Source organism: Petaurus breviceps, unplaced genomic scaffold (assembly GCF_028583685.1).
Source record: "Petaurus breviceps papuanus isolate PSGF00001 unplaced genomic scaffold, PetGlider_PUasm1.0 470, whole genome shotgun sequence".
Classification (NCBI taxonomy): domain Eukaryota; kingdom Metazoa; phylum Chordata; class Mammalia; order Diprotodontia; family Petauridae; genus Petaurus; species Petaurus breviceps.
The window spans coordinates 6942781-6943267 of record NW_027186350.1 but is presented as its reverse complement, the minus strand read 5'-3'; positions in this window follow the sequence as shown (position 1 = coordinate 6943267).

The following is a 487-nucleotide window of genomic DNA, read 5'->3' as shown; positions in this document are numbered from 1 at the left end:
CTGGGTTTTTCAAAGCCGAGGAGGGGCTCTCAACAATGGCTTCCCAGAATCCAGATCAAATCACAGAACACTTCTCAAAGTGAGCCCCAAAACAAAGCTACACATCAGGGCTTATATAGCCTTCCCCTGGCTCAGAGAATGTAATAACCGTATTGACTCACTGGCCAATCAAGAAGTATCTACTGAAAAACAAGTCTTCCACCCCAGGCTCCAGGTGCACTTTAGCCTAGGGGCAGGGAAGATCTTTAAAATTTACATTCCCATTACAGCCCATAAACTGGGGAATGGTCAAACAAGTTGTGATATATGATTGTACCATGTTTCCCCGATAATAAGACACTGTCTTATTATGTTTTTTGGACAGAAAAACACCAGAGGGCTTATTTTCAGGGGAGGGCTTATTTTAATGAACATTGACAGCAATTTTAACAAACAGGTAAATGTGAACAAAAAAATGTACCTTTATTCAATAATGAATTCAATAAAG